Genomic DNA, 24,302 nt, shown 5'->3' with positions numbered 1-24,302 from the left:
AAGACAGCCAAGTGACTAAGTTCCCAATGACTTAAGCCTAGTGGAGAGGGTTACAGATTAGTAAAATAACTAGTGGACAAAAAACGGTACTGACCACTAATCTGAGGATACCAGAGGCCTTATTAAGAATAGTATACAGAGGAGCCGGCCTGGTAGTGTAGTAGTTACTTTTGCACACTCCACTTCGGTGGCCTGGGGTTTGGCGGTTCAGATCCCGTGCGTGGACCTACACATTGCTCATCAAGTCATGCTACGACCGCATCCCACATAGAAGAACTAGAAGGACTTATAATTAAGATGTACAACTATGTACTGTGGATTTGGGGATGGGAAAAAAAAGAGGAAGATTGGCAACAGGTGTTCGCTCAGGGCCAATTTTCCTCACCAAGAATAGTACACAGAAAAGGGCTTCTGAAAGTCAGGTGTTAAATATTTACTTCCATGAATTAGGGATTAATAATCTATGCCTCACTCAAGGAGCATTTACTCCACTAATGTGGCAAACCTGATAGAACTTTCAGAGCTTCTAAAGGTGCCTCACTTAGGAAGAAGCTGCGTAGGAAATGGAAGAGTATGGTTCAGTTACTTTCTCAATAATACAACCTACACAAGAAATTGTTAAACAAGACTGGAAATTAGTAAACAGAAAAATTCTGATCATTGGCATTAGGGAGCTGTTAATGGTGTTACACAAGAAGTACCCTCATATTCATAATTCTGTCGATGACAAGCCTACTTTTAGCTTGGAATCCAATTAGGCAGTGCTGCTGGCTGACAGAAGAAGTGGAATATAACCCTCCTCAGGGCTAGAGGCTAGACGCCTGCATTTTTCGTGACATAGGCACATTAGAGAGGTCCTTGCAGTTTGTGGAGACCTTGATAGAACAAATCTCCACGGGAATCAATTCATAATGGCTTGGTATAATTGAAAAGATCTCAGAGAAATCCATTAGCAAAATTTGAGACCAATCTGCAAATAATGGCCTCCAAACAATTACATGAATCAATCTCAGAGGAGATGGTCCAGGACAGACTGATGATCAGCAAAACTTGGACAGTACAGTGAGAGGAGAGCTGGCAAGAAATACGTTTGTTGTGGCCAACTTGTTTAAGATTCTCACTGATGTTTTAGCAAAGAGGAAATGTTATGTCAGAACACACTGTATATCCTTCGTAGTTTGGTGTACGTGCTCATACTTAAGTTATGTCTAGTAAAATAACATTACAAAATGTTGGTTCGATCACCCTCACTTAACCAAGGCCAAGTTTCAGCCGAGTTATGGAGACACACTGTCGGTGTAGACTCTGCCTCTCTTCCAGTGTCTCGTGCTTCTGGTACCAAAGGAGGTGAAACACAGAATACTGCAACAAAAGTACTGATTTCAGTCTGGGCATGCAATATATTGTCCTTGGTAAGATGTGACCCAGCTTATTGGATAAGTTTGTCAACAGAGTTTAAGACAAATTTATAAAAGCATTTACTGTTGCAGCAGAACTTCCTCCAAGGTTAAAACACATTTCTGTAGTATTGTAATAGAAAATCTTGGATTTCCTTATTTGTTAAACTGCTTTCACACGAGGGAATCAATATTTTAGAAAACACAATCATTTTTCATGGGAATGATCGTGCCAAATAGGGATCTTCTGAGTAACATTATTTTCAAATATCCATTTGACTGAATAAAGACAAATAGCTAGAATGAAATAATAATTTGTTTTATGTGATGTCTCTGAATGAAGCAATTTGTATATGGTAATAATATATAGATCACCTGAAAATACTCTTCAAAAAATCAAAGTTAATTATCTTTGGGTTCTTTTAAATCTTCTTTTTGAGTAATAATTTTATAGGATATAGCAATAATTTTGATTACAATATAAAATATATGAGTAGATATTTGCTTTTATATAATACTATGAATATGTCTTTAAAGCACAATATTCTATGTTATAGTAGTTAAAAGAGCACTGCATTTTCCAGGACAATAAAAAGACATGAATAATAAATATATTTTACAATTAACTTTTGCAACTTTAAAATGAGGAAGTCATCTATTTGGGAATATGGAGTAGAATGAATATCCAACTCTCATGAAAAACTCTATTTCAACTATATTTGCTCACAGACCAGATTGGGGATCATTCAGAAGGGAGCTCCCTAGTATGTGACAAGATCACCATTTCCGAATGTCAGGTCCACAGAGTATTGGTCTACATATGCTTACCATCTATCTATCTATCTATCTCCATCATCTATCATCATCTGTTGTGTGTTAGTCTTTAATAGGCTAATCTACACTATGAATCTCAGAGAACATAATACTATAGGCACAATTCCCCTGACTTATTTGACTTTTTGACCTCAGAGACCCCATTCCTTTGATATTTCATTAGAGTGTTTCATTACATTGTGTCTGTTGAAATCGTAAGTACTGAGCTAGATCTTCTTTTTTTTTTTTTTTTTAAAGATTGGCACCTAGGCTAACAATCGTTGCCAATCTTCCTTTTTTTATTAAGGATTGGCACCTGGGCTAACAACTTTGACAATTTTTCTTTTTTTTCTGCTTTATTTCCCAAAGCCCCCTGATACATAGTTGTATATCTTAGTTGCAGGTCCTTCTAGTTGTGGCATGTGGGACGCTGCCTCAACGTGGCCTGATGAGCAGTGCCATGTCCGCGCCCAGGATCCGAACCCTGGGCCTCTGCGGCAGAGCGCGCAAACTTAACCACTCGGCCACGGAGCCGGCCCCTGAGCTAGATCTTAATCAATTAGTCTCTTAACAGAGATGACTGCTCCCCTTGTAGCACTTAGAAAATTGCTTACGCTTCCTATTGATGAAAACCAACAATTTCATTTGATTTTGTGGCATCAAGAAAGTACAGCTGCAATTTGCATGATGGATTTTCAACTGTAACAAGATAAAAAATAATGGGGGAGAATATTGACAGATTATATAAATTTTTTTCTTGTTGTCTTTTGAACACGATTGAATGGCCCAGCAACCTCCCCCGCCACCTCCAATTTGGTATAAATTGTGTAATTGCTTCTTTAGAAATTTGCAAGGCTAGATGCTGAGAGATTAAGCCAGATAGGCTAACTGATACTGCCTCCTGACTTTATTACCCACTTTGTATCAACTGCCATGAGAACACAGCCTTGAGGAAATACCTTGGAAAACAGGAGATGCACAAAAATAAAGATTTTTTCTCAAAGCCCTAAAATGCATATTAATTCTCTAAAACTGGTGCGTGCTCTAAATATTTGAGAAGGAATAAAGAATAAGGGATGGAATCAAAATCAAAAAATACTTTGGAGAGGTGTAAAAGAAAGAGAGAAGAAAGTGGTGATTCTGATATTGTCTTTTTAAAATTTTATGAGACTTTAACTCTTACAAAATAGATTTTTCATGGAAATGATACAACTTATGGAATAAATCTTATGGTATTTTATACAGTGATAAACGTTGCTAAATAATTTTTAATAATATTACATGATAGGGGTTTCTTGACAGGTTAAATAAGGTTCTTTTTAGGAAGCAAAACCCACAATTAAAAAAAAGGAATAAAATGATTCCTTGTTTTAAATTTGTTCTGTTCTTTCAAGGGAAAAACATTTGCCAAACAGACTATATATTTTTTCAGAAGTAATAATTTGGTCTCCTCCACCCAAGCAAGGTCAATTCAACCTCAGAAACAATGATGTTCTATCATTGGCTGTGGCAAACTCTTGTCATCTCAAGGTGAGGCCAAGAGGAGGAACCCTGCCTGTTATTTTGTTAAATTTCATTTTCCCACTGAAGTAGAGAAAGTAGTGGCAGAGGAAGAATTCAAGATCCCAGTTCTAAATCTCAGCTATTATTATTTTACCTTCTTTATAATTTTATTTATATCTGATTGGATTGAAGAAGTAATACTCATGTACAATGTAAATAAAGGATTCAACATTAATATCATTGAGAACACTGAGTAATTTTCTGTAGAAAGCAAACTGATTAGAACTCATTGCCAACAAATGATACTGGAAGCTAAAAGAGGTTAACACCTTCACCCGAGTCAGCATCTAATTAAGCCGACACTTCTCTGGGGCAGTGGACGTTAGAGCACATTCACATCAGTTGTTTCCAAATCTAATGATTCATCCAATAAGAATAAGAAAATGTAAGTCCTCAGGGAGTGATTAGAAAGCTGGTTATATACTAATGTTATATTAACAGTATATTTTGAAGTCACAAATCCCAAAACGAAACTTTATAGTCAAATACAAAAAGCTGCTGCTGTTAAATGACTTAAAATGAGCTTCTGTTTTGAGCTTTAAACATTTTATAGGGGAAACTTTGTCAGGATGTTTGTTCTTCTTGATATTTAAAAGCAATTTTAAAGGGAAAGAGTTGACTGTGTAGGGCATCGGAACTTTCCACCAAAATATGTCTCTTTGGCTTATTTTTAAGAACAAAACACTCAGGAAGAAACTTTGACCTTCCTCCAACTGCCTAAAAGAATTTAAGATAGAAGGCCTGTTCCAGGAAGGCACTATCACCATAGGAACTATAGTGTAAAATGAACTAGGTGTGGTAGACAGGGAGGAACATAGCAAGGCCCCTTTGATCAAAGTCCTTACCATGTCCCATTGCCTTTGCAAGGCATGCCAAACATTTGTTCACCAAGCATTTGTTTTTCCATCTCCATGTCAACTGCCTTCCTCCCCTTTGAAGTCCCAAACATATTTTCTTTAAAAACATAACCAAGAGGGGCTGGCCCCGTGGCCGAGTGGTTAAGTTCGCGCGCTCCGCTGCAGGCGGCCCAGTGTTTCGTTAGTTCGAATCCTGGACGCGGACATGGCACTGCTCATCAGACCACGCTGAGGCAGCGTCCCACATGCCACAACTAGAAGAACCCACAACGAAGAATACACAACTATGTACCGGGGGGGCTTTGGGGAGAAAAAGGAAAAAATAAAATCTTTAAAAAAAAAAAATAACCAAGAATATACATTAAAAAGATAAAAATATAAATTAACATTTTAAAGTAGTCTTAATTGTAATTATTAATCAGAAATACACAGTGACAATAGTATGATTATAATTGCTTTATATTTTTGAAATTTTGATTTAATACTTTGTGGTAAGGCGAATGGGAATCTTGCTTCTAAGTTCTCTATATTTCTGCACTTTATTTTAACAGCTGACATACCTGTAAAACTTACTTCTAAAAGATACATAGATCTGAAAGGCTGTCCACCATTAATAGGATTTATTAAAGCAGGACACCCATATTTTCAATTATAAAAATCATAACTTTTTAAAATTTGGCTCTAAATTTTCAACTTTCCTACTTTTAGTTTTTCTTACAAATTTATTGTAATGCTAATGAATTTTTCTATTTCTAAAGAGTGCTTTCAAAACCCACTAAAACTCTCCATTTAAAAAGTTCAAAAATTCCATTTTCAGATCCTTTAAGAATGTAGATTTCAGTGATTTAGAAATGGCTTACTTTCATTATTAGAACTAAAAATGATTTGAAACATTTTTAAGATAGTCCCTCCATAGCAAAAGTTTTCTTTTGTTCATTCTTGTTTCAAAAAAAAATTACCTGTGAAAGAAGAGACTAAATTTTTTGTTATAATTCATTTTGCAAATTGAAAGAAACCATACCCAAAAGCTACATATTGTATAATCCCAAATATGACATTCTGGAAAAGGCAAACTATAGGATAGAACACAGATCAGTGATTGCAGCAGTGACTGTGGGGGAAGGGTTGACTACAAAAGGGCGGTACATGAAAAATTTTAGGGTGATGAAATTGTTTTGTATAATACTCTAGTTGGGAGACGTGATCGTGCATTTTTCAAAACAATTAAGAGTGCACTTAACTGTATGCAAATTTAAAAATCAACTATGATGTCAAGAATCTCAGAATAGAAGGCCCACTGTGACTAACACAGCACACACAGATGGAGTTACCTTACTGAAAAGGCATCAAAAGGACCTGACCTAAGTAACTTTGGAAACTATTGTTTTGACTGGCTTCTACGAGGCTAAAGACAAAATGAACTATAAGTCAACATTCTACACTATTTGGTAAATTTGTTCTCCACTGGGGCATGTGTTAGCAGTTCTGAAACTACTTTACATGGGTAAGGCTGAACAAACAAGTAAATAAAATGTAGATAATGGTGGCCAAGTTTCTCCCTGTCAGAGAAGGAAGTTATAAATACACAAAGGGGATTAGAAAAAACCCTGTGATAATGGACTAGAGTCAGAGAGAGCAGTATGAACTCATGTTTATTTAATATATGTGCACAGATAATAGACACAGAAGTAAATATAGATATGTATGTAAGAATGGGGTAGTGCATACTTATATTTCCTACCTCTCTCAACCAAGAGGTCCTAGAAGGCGATGAACATACTTAATTCCTGGATCTTATTTTGTAAATGTCTTTCTCCAAAAATTGGAACCACTGATCCTTGGAGAAATAGCTGATTCTCAGGTCAGGGTAGGAAAATGCCAGATGAGGCTGGGGGCACATCTAAATGGCACAGGAGCCAATCCAAAGAAGCTCCCAATGTCCAAAGACAGAACAATTTGACCAACAAAATAGATAACAATAATATTGGACAAAACCCAAACAATAAGATAGACATCCATAAATCAACATTGATATAAATAAATAAACAGGAGAAGGGACAAGTTTTCCTTCAAAAGAACTCCAAATAATGAACGTAGAAGGGATAAGGAAAGTAGAAAATCACCCTTAGAACATCACAGTAATAATTGTTGCTGGCTGAATGCTAAAATTAGTGGGCAAAACTTTAAGGAGAATGAGAATATTTATGTGACCACAAAGTATCTCCCCATCAAATAGTTATTAATTAGCATACTAGTTTCTATTCTTTGACACTCCTCTCTCCAGGAGGTGGAGCTTGATTCCCCTTTCTTGAGTGTGGGCTAGACCAGTGACTCTCTTATATTTTTTTAATTAATTAATTAATTTAATTTTTATTTTTTTTGAGAAAGATTAGCCGTGAGCTAACCGCTGCCAATCCTCCTCTTTTTGCTGAGGAAGTCTAGCCCTGAGCTAACATCCGTGACCGTCTTCCTCTACTTTATACGTGGGATGCCTGCCACAGCATGGCTTGCCAAGCGGTGCCATGTCCACACCTGGGATCTGAACCAGCGAACCCCAGGCTGCGGAAGTAGAACGTGGAAACTTTAACCTCTGCGCCACCAGGCCAGCCCCATCTCTTCTAACAAATACAGTTATGCAAATGGAAAAACAGTAACTTCATAATAGAGAAATCTGGCAGACACCACATTAACCAGCATGACTTATAATCAGGTATTCTCTGATATACTGCAATGAGAGGGTATTTCACCAAAATCCATAACCCCTGTCTCATCATGAGAAAAAATCAGACAAACCCAAATTGACAGACATTGTACAAAGAACCTGACCAGTACTTTTCAAAAGTGTCAAGGTCATGAAGAACAAAGGAAAGCTGGAGGGACACTATCATAGATTGGAAGATGAGAAGAGATCAAGGAGATGTGTGACCAAATGCAGCGTGGAATGCTGGATTAGATTCTGCAACAGAAAAAGGACAGTAGTGAAGCAACTTGTGAAATCTGAATAAAGCCTAGTTTAGTTAGTAGCATTGTATTAATGTTGATCCCCTATTTTCTTTTTTTTTTTTTTTTCCGCTTTGTCTCTCCAAATCCCCCCTGGTACATAGTTGTATATCTTAGTTGCATGTCCTTCTAGTTGTGGCACATGGGATGTTGCCTCAACGTGGCCTGACAAGTGGCGCCATGTCTGCGCCCAGGATCCAAACCAGAGAAATCCTGGGCCGCCGCAGTGGAGCACATAAACTTAACCACTCGGCCACGGGGCCGGCCCCGATCCCCTAGTTTTGATAAACGTACGGTGGTTGTGCAAAATGGTAATACTAGAGGAAGTTGAATGAAAGCTATAGGACATCTCTATGTACTATCTTTACAAATTTTCTGTGAATCTAAAATCATTTTCAAAACAAAAAGTGTTTTAAAATTACATCAACTCATAATGTTATAATAAGCATTATTAAGTAACTTAATACACGTGTGCTCTTAGAACAGAGCACACACTAAATATTTAATGTTAGCTGTTATTTTTATTATTAATTTTATTTGACAGTCATATCTGTAAATAGGAAAACTAAAAAATTTTTTCTTTGGATTGGTCAAGTATTTTAATAACATCTTTTCTGATGTTGAGATATTTTGTGAAATACTGAAAGGTATAAAGAGAAAAGTAAAAATAATTTTAATTGCATAATCCAGACATATCCAGTATTAACTTTGTGTTCTATTCCCTGACAGCATTTTCTGATATAGATATGTATGTATGTGGGTATAAAATATGATCAAGATAGTTTTCCACTGAGTCCTGCACTGAGGATGTCTGCAATAAGAATATTCATGGATGACTACACTAAGGGCACCTTCCTCAGAAGGGGCTAGAAATACCAATTAACACTTAGATAGCATCTAATATGTGCCATGCACTCTTTTAAATACTTTATGCATGTAATGCCATTTAATCATCAATAGTTTCATAATGAAAGTGCTATAATTATGAACCTCATTTTGCAGAAGAAGTACCTTTACTACTAGTAGTTGGGGAGCCATGGCTTAATCACGAGAGTCTGTCCCTGGAACCCATGTTGTTAACCCCTAGGCTATACAGCCTCCACAAATTTGCTTTTACAAAGTATCCCACGCACCACAAATCTGAGAACTTTAAACTAGGGGCCAGCCCATTGGTATCATGGTTAAGTTTGAGAGCTCTGCTTCAGGGGCTCAGGGTTCGCGAGTTCAGATCCTGGGTGTGGACCTACACACTGCTCATCAAGCCATGCTGTGGTGGCATCCCACATACAAAATAGAGGAAGATTGGCACAGATGTTAGCTCAGGGCCAATTTTCCTCACTGAAAAAAACCAACTAAATCATGGCTTGAATTTTATGGGCCTGAGGGTAATATGAAGCAGTGCTACAAATTCCCATGAGTCCTGGCTGGTGTTTTACCATCTCTCAGTCTGTCCTGTTCAGCTTAGTGCCGAAGAAATGTTCCCTGCATTTCACCTGGGGAAAGTGGTAGACTTGGTTCTATCCACCTTATCCTGAGGGTGTAATCTTTGGAGTCACAGCTTAATGTGTGAGGCCTTCCTAGTTGATGCCCTGTCTGGGACAGGCTCTGGGCTCAGCTGTTTTCTGACCTCCCCGCTCCCATTCATGACAATAAATATCTGTAAAATGCTGAAACAATGAATGGAAATACTTACCATAGCCTATTTAAGTCTTTTCCTCTAAGGGATAAAAAGACCCAAGAATGTAATTTTAAAAGTTTCATAAAGAAGTTTATTTTGATTCTTTGGAAAGGTAACTGAGAAACTAAGTGATACCAGCTGTAATGGACATACACTTTGAATTAGAGAGTGGTTGCCAATTCATGATCAATTCCATAGTTCCTTTTGTTTTTTTCCAAAAGACCTTAACTGCCAAATACTGAAAATAGGATTTTTTAATTTGTGGTGTGAGGTGGTGGTTACAGATAAGAATAGGTTGATTCCCAGCTCATTCAAAAACTTTTCTTGAAACTAAGTGATACCAGCTGTAATGGACATACACTTTGAATTAGAGAGTGGTTGCCAATTCATGATCAATTCCATAGTTCCTTTTGTTTTTTTCCAAAAGACCTTAACTGCCAAATACTGAAAATAGGATTTTTTAATTTGTGGTGTGAGGTGGTGGTTACAGATAAGAATAGGTTGATTCCCAGCTCATTCAAAAACTTTTCTTGGCTGAAAATATCAGGGGGTAAGCACAGAGGGTGCAGTTATTTATATATTTATTGGCAAAATCGGCACATATTGACTAGCGCTTTTCTGAGTGGCTTATTCTTAATGAATAACATTGTGTGTTAAATTGAGTTTGAGTATTCGTGGATGACTGAGCTAAATTTATTTTTAAGCTTGGGAGCTTTCTAATTGTCTGTGTAACCATATAGCATAATTGATGCTGTATGTTAAAAATAAGCAAGTTGAACACATTCAATGTTTTTTCTAGTAGCATAAAGCTGCCTGAGTATCTATAAAAAGAAATTCGAGTACCCGTATATATGATGATTAAGAAGGTAATATCTATGTTTTTAGGCATAAATGATTCAGTCACTTCATCAGTTCCAAATTGTGCCTCTTCTATTATAGTACTTGAAGTAATATAATTTGTATGATTTGGTCTTCTTTCACATGCAAAATTTTGGGTTGTGACTACACTTCTCTCATATTATCATCATAAGAAATAGAAACGCTACTGATCCATAGGCTCCATTCTCTACACAAAGCTTCCCTGGGTAGAACTCATCTTTCCTCTGAGCTACTTTAAGACATTACTGCACCGCTCATATTACATATGCTATATATATATCTTTATATCACAGCTACATACAGCCATATCTCATTGTACTTTTCAGCTGAAGTACACTTTTATTAAACCAATAATAATTAGAACTACTAGAACAAACTCACTAATTAGAATTTAAGTAATAAATTTTATGCAAAAACATGTTTTAAACATCTTTGCATTCTGCAGCTATCCCCCAGCTCTGAGCATTAATGAACTTGTACCTCTTTATTAATAAACGTTATCCTAAGAAGACAGAAGAATAATGCTCTCCTCTGAACCAACAGAACTGAGAGACTTTCTTTAGAATGCTGAGCCAACCTGCTTATTTAGTCAGCTGGCAAATTCAATGTAAATTGCAGTCAAGTGGAAAAGAGAGCTTTATATAGACAAATATTAAATTAAATTTATTAAATGCGCTTTTAGTAACTTATCACTTAATGAATGATGAATACCAAGATTGTGCCACCTCAATACCATGGCAGTTGCAAAATTTAATTGTACAAATAACTCGCACTGTATGTTCTGTATGATCTTTATTCATATTCTATAAATCAAGGGAAATATCCAACTTGGCTACTTACAAGACAGAATATCTAACTGATATGAGCGTAGAATAATTTTAATGGCTTTTAATTTCACTTTAGCAAAATTATGGAGAGCATGCTACTCCAATAGTAAAAATTTATGGCAATAGCACGCTTCATTTTTCTCTTTTTTTGGAAAATAGTAGGATCGCCTTGGGATGGGTCAGCAAAGCTGTTCAATGCGCTTGTCATTCATTGGCTTTAGGAAGCTGAAGGTTGGGATGATCAGACACGCAAAATTACGTAAAAGTACAGTACAACCTCCATTGCTAGGACACGCTTTCCATTCAAAAAGTTTCCTGTATTTTAAAATGCACTAATAAACAATCCATTGATTTAAGGGTGGGTTATGGAGCATTCAAAACAACTAGGAATATAACAGACTGGTGAAACGTAAGAAAAGTCATGAGGCAAGAAAGAAGATTGGACAAAAACCTGCAATCCAGACATAATACAAATACCAACCAGACAGATGCTTAGCTTCAAATCTGAAGACAACTGAAAGGACATTTCTATAGAATGGTACTTTTTGTAGTACACAGTGGCCCACTGTAAAATAAAATAGTAATCCCCAGTTTAAAAAGGTCCATCCAATCTGTTCTGTAAGTTATTTAACAGCTCACTCGTCAGCATCTTTCATAACAACATAACAGAGTTTTAACATTAATACTCCCCTCCGAGGCTAATTCAAAGGTCAACATTTATTCCTTTCCAAAGATGCAATCAGTTCTCCTCTTCTTTGTGTCAAGACCCACCAAATTAAAAGTTCATGCTCCCTCCATTTGTATCAGCCAGCGTTTTGGACCAACTAATTACTTTCTTCTATCTAGATACAATTTATATTGTGGCTCTGGGTTGTGACAAATGAGCTCTTCCAACAAACAAATAATTAAATAACAAGTAGTGAAACATTCCTACATTTTATAATCTAAAACAAAAATAAAATAAAAGCAGTCTAGTTTGCAGAGAAGAGTCAGTAAAAACTGGGTCTATTTGGGAGGGAGGGATGTAGATGCAATTCTCAGGAGTACAAATGTAGCTAAAAGCCTCGTCAGAACCTTTTAAAAAGCAGTCCCAAAATTATTTGTACCATCTACATGTGGTTGCAGAACACAGAGATGGAGCTAAAAGCAGGTATTTTCAGAATTCTGTTATTATCAAAGCACCACTGTGTCAGATGAGGGCCCACAAGAACTGGCACTGTGGAGCCGAGATTTCCTTACTGTGCCCGAGAAAACGGTGAGAAATGGGCCAGGATTGGAGTTCATCATGCTCTTCTTTAGGTAGATTTGGAATATGGAATTTTTGTGACCTTTCTAGATTCCAAACATAGGAAGATTTATTATAATTCATAGGAGGAGAATTTTAGAATGTTGTGACTCATTCAGAAAGATGTTTTTTGAAAATGCAAAGGCATAAAGATACATGCACCCCTATGTTCATTGCAGCATTATGTGCAATAGCCAAGACTTGGAAGCAACCTAGGTGCCCATCAAGGGACGAATGGATAAAGAAGCTGTGGTGTATATACACAATGGAATACTACTTGGCCATAAGAAATGATGAAATCACGCCATTTGTGACAACATGGATGATCCTTGAGGGTATTATGCTGAGTGAAATAAGTCAGAGGGAGAAAGTCAAACACCGTATGATCTCACTCATAAGTAGAAGATTAAAACAACGACAAACAAACACATAGCAATGGAGATTGGATTGGTGGTTACCGTAGGGGAAGGAGGGGATGACAAAAGGTGTGATTAGGCTCACATGTGAAGGGATGGAATATAATTAGTTTATGGGTGGTGAGCATGATGTAATCTACACAGAATTCAAAATATATTACGATGTACATCTGAAAGCTATATATTGTTGTAATCCAGTTACTGCAATTAAAAAAATTAAAAGAGAAAAACAAACCTATAGTCTTGATGTGACTTCTCTAGGAAGAAGTTCTATAGCTCTAATTTCTACTAAACTCTATAAGGGAGGATTATCCCAGTCATGGCAGACAGCTATACCTCATTCAAGACAATTAGGTTTTTGTTGTACCCCCTGCTCTGGTTTGAGAAGCCTTTAGAAGGGTTGAAAAAACTGTATTAGGATATTCAGCCCAAGGAGATACTGCCATCAGCTGTTTACACATCCAGTGTTCCTGTAAGATAATTATTCATGAGGGGAGCTGTTTACAGTTTCCCTTCTATATAAACCCAATGAAGTTACTTTCTAAGAGTTACAGAGCAAGTTAATAGCAATAGACAGTAATTCCACCTTTAGAATCTTTAGCAGATTTCAGTGTTCAACAACTTCACAAATGTTGTAAAGCACAACAGTTTAATACTGTAGGGCTCTCTGTGAAAATCTAATGAAAGGAAATAGTTGATAGTTGTTGATAATGATTCTTGGATTGTTTTCTCATTTTTTCTATTGCCTACACAATATGTAGGAATACTGGTAGTACTACTAGTAGTAGTAGTATCTATAATAGTAGGAGTAGAAGCAGCAGCAACAGTAGTAGTAATAGCTATAGTAGTAGTAGCAGTAGCAGCAGCTCTAGTAGTAGTAGCAGCAGCAACTGTAATAGTAATAGTTGTAGTAGTAGTAGCTGCAGTAGTAGTAGCAGCACCTATAGTATTAGTAGCAGCAGCAGCTGTAGTAATAGTAGCTATAGTACTAGTAGTAGTTATAATAGTAGTAGCTGCAGTAGTAGTCGCAGCACTAGCAGTAGCAGTAGCAGCTGTATTAGTAGTAGCTATAGTAGTAGTATCAGCAGCTGTAGTAGTAGCAGTAGCAGCAGTTGTAGTAGTAGTAGTACTAGCAGCTGTCATAGCAGCAGCAAAAGTAGGACCCGGATGTAAAGGAGGAAAGAGAGTATGACCATGTACTAGATACTGTACTAATGTATTAAGCACCTTACCTGGATTAGCTCATTTAATGCCCAGTATATGTCATTTTTAGTACTAAGAGGAAGTTTTAAGGTATTAAGAAACTGGAGTTTGAGAGCTCCCCAAATATAGTGTTTATCTTACCTGCCATAGTTCTGAACCAATTGAGAAATAAGACAGATGGTGACCAAAAATATTTTTTTTATTGATAAAGGTGACGTAGAAGAATGTCACTTATATCTGTGATCAAGTGAGCTTCCCAATAGTGATCTCCTAAATGAGACAGATTGACCCCCCGTGGAGGAGCAGAGTAGACTATGTGTTCCTTAAGACAGCTCACTCCCAGAGAAGAGACACGAGAGGGCTGAGCTCTCCAGACCGAGCTTCTCCTTGTTCTCATTAGTTAGTTGGTGATTCTACTCTCCTTGGGGCAGAGAGAAGGTGGGACTGGAGACAGGTGAGGAGTGAAACACTAGTGAGCTTCAGGAGTGGGGAAGAAATGTTCTCCATGCCCCTCAAACTGTTCAGATTTGTTGTTGTCGCTTGCTTGCTTAACCCACCAGGCTTGGCCATTAAGTAAATATTCAAAGTGTGCTGAGCATTCCCTCAAAGCACAAAGCTAACAATCTACCAAGGAGTTCTGCTCCCCTTCCAGTAAGGTTGTGCCCTCAATGTACATGTCCCATGTTTGGAATATGCCCTTGAAACAACTGGTTGACAGTAGGGATTTTGCTCCCAGAAGGCTTTCACTCAGTAAGTTTGGGTCCATTCTCAGAATATTAGGCACTATACCACATGATATACTAAAAGGAAAAATAAAAGCTTATTTCATTGTATTGTATTATCATAATACTATATTTCTCCAGGGAGGCAGGATTCATATTAGATTTTCCATTAGCCCCTGAATCCTGGTCTGCTTCCATCCATCATATCAGATATATCTGGAGCAACTCTCCCTGTGAATACTGAGAAAGTATTAACCTGGTAATGAGAGGAGAGGATATCTTTTGAGGATAAGACTGAACCAGCTCTGAAGTGGTTACAGGCTGTTGGGGAAGAGGTACATGGGTAAGAAACATCTGAAACTGGCTGTTAGCGGTAGCATATGTTTTCTTATGGAAGAGAGAGCAGAAGCACTGGTCAGACCAAATGTGACATCAGTTCAAATCGATTGAATTGTCTTTAAAGGACAGATAAGTTTTGTTATTAAAGTGTTAAAGGGTTTGACTACTATCATGCTTTAACCTGTTCCTTTATTTTGGAAAATGGCAATTTGGTCCTTTTTCAAGATCACATTTTGTTTGTGTACCTTGTTCAAGATGTAGCAAGTAACATGTCATGCAAATCAGATTTAATTTAATCTCTACTTGGCTTTCTTAATTAAAGTAAAGAGAGGATGAATTCTTTTACATTGCCTATAAATACATCTTTCGTATATAGAGCATTTATAAAAGTGCTGAGTATGTTATGAGCGATGAATTCTATTCAAAATTGAAGTCAGAAGATGTGCGTTCATTGACTCATCTGAGGCAATATCTTCAATGTCTGTTAATAACGAACTGTTCTTATGGGACAATCTTATAATGAGTTTGATTTTCCCCAGAAAGATATACAAAAACTTATTTTCTGAGTGTGGATGGTAGATTCTCCTTTCACACCTACTCTTTGAATTCCTTTCTCACTTATCCTTATGAAATCGTTGGTGGTTCCATTAATGGGTCATTTCGTACTCAGTAGTCAAGAAAGAGATCCCAAATGTTAATTTTAAATTCCTTTTCTTTTCCTCTTTTGGAGTAGAATACGAAGCATCAATATTTGATTTTGTCCTTAACACTAAAAGCACATAAGGAAGATAGAAAGATTAATTTGTTAAAATAGCATTTTCCAAATTTTAGCTGTGTACCTGGAACAATGCCAAAAGTTGAGGCTCTACTAAGGATCATAGCACAGTATTCCAGGACAGAAGAGTATCATTGTAAAATGTGATCTAAATTATATTTCAGAAAAATAATTTAAACCAAATTAGGAAATATTCCATGTAAACAAGGAAGAATTGGAAATTAGAGAGTCTAATATTTAAGAACTGAATATATGGATGTTGGAGTGTTCCTGTAGTTACTGCTAAGGGTCATTTACATCATACGTATGTCATTAAGTGAGTTAAAAACAAACAAGAGCACAATCTTGGGTGATGAGGTTAAGATATTGAGTTTATCTCTAGGTTGAATTTGAAATGCTGCTTGGCCATCATTGTGGAAATTACCAGTGAGCAGTTGAAAATCTGGATCCTATGCTCGGTAAAGAGGACCAGACCACAAAGATAGATTTGAGATACACAGCTCTCTTGTGAAATTTGAATAACTAGTGGGGTCACCACACCCATTGATGGTATATGGTGATAGAGAGAAAATAAGACAAGATGATGACCATGCAGATTGGTGAAATAATAAGAAAGGTTTTAGAAGCAATAGTTTTCAAAGAATTCGGAAGAGAGGAGATCAGAGTAACTATAGGGATAGCCTTTGATCTGTAGGCCACATATAATATCAGACATATTCCTGTTAGTGTTTATGCTAAATTAGATAAAGTTTTGTGTTACTATTCTGAGGCAAAAAGAAATAAGAAAGAGCTCTATGGATATTTTGTTGGACATTGATGGTGACCCGGGCTATAGATATCTCAGAAGTGAAGGTTTGTAATCTGCTTTCCTCATCAGTGCTCATAAATCCATTCTTCTGTCTTATCATCTTACTCTTAGGAGGCTCTGATTAGCTATTATTAGACAGAGGATGACTCAAACTGCTGTCTTTGAGTCAATGTGCCCTATACGTGGGTAGTTTTGACTTGTCCATAGGTGTGAATTACTTTCTTCAAAGGGTCATAAAGACTCACTCTGTTTCTGTTCAGTTTCCTATCCACTTTCAAACATAAAGCCACTTCTAAAGCCCCAGCTGACAACTAGGTCAGTGTTGGATAAACCTAGGTACTGTGAATGTAGAGTGAGTTAAGCATCTGCTTTTTTATCCCAGGAGGTAGGAGACCAATTCCAATGCAGTAGTAGATGCTTCCCAGGAAAAAATATTTCTATCTTCATACATGAAACACATTTACCCACCTCTAAAAAAAAACAGCCAAGTGACTCCCCAAAACCTGTGAATCTACCTACCCTGGATTTGAAGTTACATGTTGTGATACTATTAACCAATTTTTTCTCTCCAAATGCATGTGGAAAATGTTATTTGGTTAAGGACACAGGTAAAATCATTTTGTAGAATTCAAAAATTTTGAGAAAAAAATTATATATTGACTGTGTGTGAGCTCATGTGTAAATATGAATACATCTAATTTAACCACTTTTAATATAGTCAAGATTGCCTACATCTTTATTACTAGGGAAAAGGAAAAAAATATCTCATATTGCAGATTAGATAAGTGAGGCTTGAAGAGTTTAAGTAAGCCCCAATTGCAGAAGCACCTGTCTAATTTGACTTTGTATTGCCCTTAGCACAGTGTCTGGTCATCAGTAAACCCATCAGGAAGTTTGTTGTGACTAAATGAGTGACTATATGAGTAATGATAATAACTTGCTTAGTCATAAAATGAGAGTTGAACTCAATTTATCTAATTCTATTTTTTTAGTGTGTTGTAAAGAAAATAAAAGTATGCTTATTTTTCCTAAAGACTAGAAGGCATTCGGACTATTCAGTTTGATAACATTGATATAAGTTTGATTGAATAAATTGAAAATTGAAACATTGAATAAGTGCCATTATTACAAATAAAATACCTATTTAATCAATTTTTGTAGTCTTATATAATACCAATTCACATTTCATGATGTCAACTCTAAGTTTTATGCCGTTGTAAAAAATTGGTTCTGGTATGGTATTGCTGTCTTGACATCTGCTGGTTGGGAAGACTTTGATGGTGGATTCAATCAGTCACCTGGAGTTGAAAGAGACCCCAGAAGAATCAGAGCAGCTCGGAGAACACCTTCTGTGTCTTTTTTTCGTTTTCAGTGCTTCCAAGAATGGCCCTTCAGGGACCAATGTTTCTGGAATCTAATATAATTGTGCATTTTTATTCTGACAATACAAAACAAAAAGTTTAATGCCATTTAAAAAATGTTAATAATTTAATTATCATCTGATACATTTCTATAAGGAAAGATGAGGGAAACTTTTAAACATAAAATTTCATCTTAAGAGCTAGATATCCTATATATATTATCAATTCTGCAAATTTATATCAAGAATTTTCATCTTGAAAATAGGCTTTGAGAACATTTTATTACTGTTCTAAGAGGTATAAACTACCATAAGATCAGTCTTTTGAACTGATTGAGAAAATACAAAAGGGTGATTATTTCACTCACGAAATCCAGTAGCATAATATCAGCTTGTTGAAGAAAACAGCTGGATACCTGAATTCCTGGCCTGATGCATTTTCACAAATATTTTAGTTTTTCCTTGACACAACAGATTTGACTAAACTCCCCTATTCTTTCAGCAAAGTAAATGTCCTCAAAAGCCTATTGTTCATTGGTCAACAACAACAAAAATTGTTCAGATCCTGACTTTATTCTGAGAACACAATGTACTTTTATCCTTCCATGACAACAGCTGACTTTGGTATTTTGACAATACAAAGAAAATGAATTGCATTACATTGTGACCAACATCATTTCAGAAATTTTATTATTCTTTTAGCATAATATGTATCTTTTTCCCTAGAATATTATAAAAGCTCTTCATGATGTAAGTACATGGTTGGAACCAATTTAGAGTTACTGAGGCAATGCCTAAGAAATCAACAGCGGAATCCCAATTGATACAATACTCAGCCAAAAGGAATTCTCCATAGTGTGTAGACATAGCCGGAAAAGTTCACTGGTAAATTTCCTAGGACTAACCAATAATTACAGCCCATTTCATTTGTGTAACTCAAGTAACTCTTAGGTGTTCTCATTTATTTTGAGGCTTTTATGTTTTTCTGCTTCTCAGTCTCTCAAAGGCATTTGGAGATATGATGGATATACCTGATACAATAAAAATATTTTGTAGATCTGGGATCTCCCATATGAATCAAATATTTGTGTGGAAAACCAGTTTTATATTAAAACAAAATGTGGTAATTAGATAAAAGAATTAAAATATCACATAATTTTTTGAGGATAATGGAGGAATCTTACAAAGAAATTCCACCACTGCCTGCCTGCTGAGACTCATTTCCACTAACCCACCAACAGGCTCCCATGCTCCAGTCCTATCAGAGAACATCTCATGATCTAAATCTGCCTTCTTTCTCGTAAATCCAAGTGTTTTCCCTGAAAGTCCTCCAAAGTGAATATCATTCTCCCGTATCTTTTCCTGGCCAACTTGTATTCCGGTAAGACTCACTACCATCTACATCTTCTCAAACACCTTCCCCGATCTGCTCAGATGGAGCCATAACTGTGCTCTGGGTTACCCTAACTACCATCCCATATTTAGAGCTTTTCTTATGCTTATCTGACATTCTTACTAGACTATGTGCTCCTTGAGGTCAAAGGTACTCTATTTCATCTTTGCATGTCTAGTTTTTTGAAGGAATTAATCTCTTCTTTTCCATCTCTCCACAGCTCTTAGTAAGGTCTTCCATACCCTGTAAATCCTCAGCATATGCTATTTGGCTGACGTTTGATTTATTGAAATCATACAATCTTGTGTATATTAAATATTAAGATACTTATAATTTATATCTCACCTGTTTTGAAAAATTGTAAGGCAGCTTTAAAATATACCTAAGGAAATATACATCACAAATCCAAGACGAGGTAACCAAATTGAATTTTATGAATTTCATTTAATTGATCTTTGAATACCATCTTTGAATATGTGAAATTACAAATTGGACATTAAACCTTAATGTAAAAAATTTTTTTAAGTTATCCTTTATCTTACATTAGACAGAAGGTGAGAGAGAGTGTGTTACCCCTGTTTTGGGATTTGGTATCACAATGCCAGCCCTGGCGGTCTAGTAGTTAAGATTCGGCACTCTCATCACTGCAGCTGGGTTCATTCCTGGTCAGGGAACCACACCAACCATCTGTCAGTTGTCATATTATGGTGACTTTGTGTTTCTGTTATGCTGAAAGCTATATAACTGGTATTACAAATATTAGTAGGGTCTCTCATGATAGACAGGTTTCAGCTGAGCTTCTGGACTAAGACAGACCAGGAAGAATGAACCAGCCACTCACTTCGAAAAAAATTTGCCATGGAAGCTTATGAAAAGTAGCAGAGCATTGTCAGATATAGAACCCAGAAGATGAGAGGATGCCAAAAAAGACTGACAGCGTTCCACTCTGCTGCACACAGTTTCGCTAGGAATCTGAATAGACTTGAGAATACTAACAAGCAGAAATCACAGTGTCATGTACCAAATGTATGGGGGCCAATTACATAACATTACAACATCATTCTAGGAAATAATTCTCGTCAAAAGTATTTCCAGAGGTGATTCTTGATTTAGTTATTTTGCCAGATGGCTATGTCAAGTTCTATATAAATGAATATTGGTTCCCCTATGGAGGGAGGAAATTAGCAAGTAAATCAGGTAAGAAGAATTCATAGGAGAGGAGTCTTTAAAGCTGCAAAATCTTTTAAAAGTGACCCATTTCTATTTAGTCCTACATAAAAGAATATGGCTTGAACACTGATTTATTACGTAGAGGTCAAAATATATTATGTTTGATTACTAGAAATTGTATAATAACTTCAGAAGTTAAGGTGTTCTGTAACATGAAGATTATGAACAGCAAGATAGTGGTGGAGTATGTGAGAAGAGAAAAATACGATTTTTGTGTTTTTTCTCTAGCTGACAACAATCTCTTCGCTTACCCACATCAATGGAAAGCTTTCCACCCTTTCCAGATAGCAGATCATGCATCATTGTATTTGTTAAATATGCATATGTAAAGTTTTGATACTGTTCAACTAGTATAATAGCTAACATGTTAACTGTGCTATTTAAGAACCTTATCTGGACAACATTTCCTATACTGATAACAAAATTTCGATTGTTCCAATCACATTAATGCTTTCCCTTTTGTGGCCTATGTCAATTCATAACTACACCACACACTTTCAGTACTAATGCCATAATTTCTTATATTTCTCTCTCTCATCTTTCTATGAAGCAACAACAACAAAACCAAGACATAACTGGAGACACTCCTCACTCCTCCAGCTGGGTCCAAAGCCATAATCACATTCCTTGCCTCCTCAGCCAACCATTCTAGACTCCAGTCAGCCTTGGGCATCACTTCTGCTGATCTTGGTTGCTTGCCTAATGGAGAAATCACTGAGATCTTTGAGCACCTGGTTACTATGCTCTTGTCAAGTAGTAATTGCTAACTTTATCCATTCATGGTTATTACCATGTGCGCAAACACCAAGAGTTGCCCTAGTGACTTCCCTGAATTCTAGACGTACTCCTCCCTGCCACAATTAGATACAGGCCACTTTACCTCTGAAAGGTAGTCAATTACCACTGCCAGTATAGTAATTCCCTTTTTAACTCAAGATTTACTGGCAAAAAGAATCATGAATGATGAGGTCACAGCCATGGCATTAGGTTAGGTGAAACCCTTACTGTATCAACTGGTAGAACCAGGATCTTTAATCCGGAAGATCCTAAAGTTGAGCAAACAGGAAACATAAATTCCCCAAGTCAGCAAATGGAAGTGAGGATGTGACAGATGGAATTGATGTCCTACCCATACTCTCGCTTGAATACCCTAGTGCTTAGTCTGACTTCCAGCTGCCAGCATCTTCATTTCTTTGACTGAATGCCAGGGAATCAATTAAAGCCTCCAGCAGCAGTTCCCAATAAGCTACTGACTGGAATTATCTATGACTATCCCAGATCCCTCGCTTCCTGATGGTATAACTCTGAGCTATAAGTTTTACGTGAGTTCAGTTATTCCATGAGATGAAAGCCTAAGGTTCATAATGAAACCTGTGTAATAGAGCAGGATTTATTGGTTCCCTTCCTTCTCTATCCACTTCTTCATACCCCTACTGGTGTGCCCTTTGACTCTCCAGTAAATGACTTGCTTTGGGATCCTTGCCCCAGTTTCATTATCTGGAGGAACCCACACTAAGTCAAGAGGCCACTTGTATTTCTAGCCCTTGGTTATTGGATCCAAGTATTCTAGCTGTTAGGATCATGGCATTGCATAATCGTTACTAGTACAAAATGTATATCACATCTTGAAAGACAGTGTCCTGAACCTACAGTATCATTCTTCCCAACCAAGTAATTACAGTCGCAACTTAAAGAAGCCACACAACATTTTATCATGCCAGTTGTTTCTAGATGATGCCGCATACTCAGAGAACCAACGGATTCTGTGGCCAGGTGCTCACTGTTGCACATTCTTCACTATAAAGTGAACCCTTTGGTCAAGGAAATGTTACACGGGATCTCATAATGGTAAATACAACACTCCGTGAGCAGTGACATAGCAATGATGGCTCAGGGACTGTGAACAGGGATGGAAAACTCATGCATGGAGTATTATCAATCTCAGTAGAGATGAATTGCTGCCTCCCTCCTGAGGTAGGTGGAGAGTTTCAATAGAATCATCTTGCCACCCAGGAGCTGGCTTGACTTCTCTAGGAATGGTACCTTACCAAGACTCAGTGCCAGTCTCTGATGCTGCTGACAGGTCACATAGTTAAAAATGGTGGTAGCTAAATCAGCCTTGATGAGAAACAGCCCACGCGGTTGGCCAGTGCATACTCTTAATCCCTTCTACCATGACTAGTCCATACATGAACCCATTGTTTAAGCATTGGATTGGCCAAGAATAGAAGCTAAGTAGCATCCAGCAGATGTCATCCTCTTTACCTAAGTACTGGGAGCCTCTCCTAAAAACTCTAATGGTCATAGAAATCCTCCAAGCAGAGTCATAGGTGCTTGCGGTTGAAAGTCTTTGAGTCAGTGTACCTGGATATGTTGAGTCTAAGCAGATGTAGGTAGAGTGACAACTGTGTCTGCCACAATAATGGACACCTTAAATACATTTTTATTTAATCCTCCTTACAAGCTCCCTGAAAATTAATCATTATTTTCTCTTTAATTTACTTGTAAACTTTAAACCAATTGACTTACAGTGTCTAAACAACTTTCCTATAAAACTTCACTATTTTCATTCTAATTGCTATGCTCCTTTCACTAAAATCCAGCAGCGTTGATAGTTCTCCAATGGCAGATTTCCTCAATGAATTCTTATCTTTGGTCCAGAATATTGAATAGAATATTGATCATAGCTGGGCCTCAATCCTTCCCAGAATATGTATTTTAGATAGTATGAAGACATTAAGGAATGTTGTAAGAGATGTCAGAGCTTCCAATAAATCTTCAGACACCAGAACAGAAACCAGAATGTTTCCTGTTCAAGCTGAAGGAAATTATTTTCTGGTCAGAAATCAGGAAAAAAAAAAAACACACCTTAAAAGTTATTCTTTCAAAGAAAGAACCAGTATCAACAAGTTAGAAAGCTGCAGGCACGATGCTTGCTCAGATACATACTGCAAAATGGTAAGTGAGTGTCAGCCTGCTATGTGGAATGCATAGTGAGCATAGTTGTTTTGGTTGACATTCCCATCCCTTCTTTTAAAGCATTTAAGACCATGGCCATGAGGATGGGGAAAAAAATCAAACTATCCAAAAACGAACATGGAAGGCTGAAGGCAGACTCAAAAACAAACATACAGAGCCTCATACTGTGAAGACACATCCTGTCCAGACTACCTGGCTGCTTCTGTTGATTCAGAGTTGGGTGAGAAACAGAGTACAAATCTCAGAAGGAGGGAGCTCTCAGTTTGCTACTTCATTACCAGAAATGTAATCTCTGCTCAAAGAGTTGTGTAACGCACGTAGCCCAGCCTGTGTGTGGTCCAATTCAAAGAAATAATGTCAGACAAAAAAAACAAATCTCTCCAATATTTGGTTTGTTTTTCAATAAAATAAAAAATCAAGATATCTTAAAATTTTCATTTTCAATCTCTGACACTCTCAATATCTTCCCCTCAAACTGTTTTTGCCACTTTTGACTTCATAGCAATAATTCCAAGACATCCTACCTCTGTTCTTTTAGACTCCTTGATCCCTGCCCTTTTTTCCTTCTACCTTATTAGTGTTCTTATTTTTCTCCTGTGAATAATTCTTCTTGTTTCAAAAAAAAATTTTTCACAATAATATTTATCCTCTTGTCCTTATGAGATGTTAACATTTGCCCTCAATCATCACCCAAATCAGGATGGGAACCCCTTGACTAGCCCTTGGCATCCACGTGGTTAGAAATAGTAAACTTCTATCAGTATCAGTAAGGATATAT

The sequence above is a fragment of the Equus przewalskii genome, chromosome 20, assembly GCF_037783145.1.
Source record: "Equus przewalskii isolate Varuska chromosome 20, EquPr2, whole genome shotgun sequence".
Taxonomy (NCBI): domain Eukaryota; kingdom Metazoa; phylum Chordata; class Mammalia; order Perissodactyla; family Equidae; genus Equus; species Equus przewalskii.
Note: the sequence above shows the minus strand (reverse complement) of the source record.